Source organism: Colobus angolensis, unplaced genomic scaffold (assembly GCF_000951035.1).
Source record: "Colobus angolensis palliatus isolate OR3802 unplaced genomic scaffold, Cang.pa_1.0 Scaffold434, whole genome shotgun sequence".
NCBI lineage: Eukaryota > Metazoa > Chordata > Mammalia > Primates > Cercopithecidae > Colobus > Colobus angolensis.
Window position 1 is genome coordinate 8,112 of NW_012117755.1, and position 384 is coordinate 8,495.

Below are 384 nucleotides of genomic sequence, written 5' to 3' on the forward strand. Positions count from 1 at the left end.
AAAAGACCAAATCTACGCCTGATTGGGGTGCCTGAAAGTGAGGGGGAAAATGGAACCAAGTTGGAAAACACTCTTCAGTATATCCTCCAGGAGAACTTCCCCAACCTAGTAAGGCAGGCCAACATTCAAATTCAGGAAATACAGAGAATGCCACAAAGATAATCCTTGAGAAGAGCAACTCCAAGACACATAATTGTCAGATTCACCAAAGTAGAAATGAAGGAAAAAAATCTTAAGGGCAGCCAGAGAGAAAGGTCGGGTTACCCACAAAGAGAAGCCCAGACTAACTGCAGATCTCTCAGCAGAAACTCTACAAGCCAGAAGAGAGTGGGGGCCAATATTCAACATTCTTAAAGAAAAGAATTTTCAACCCAGAATTTCATA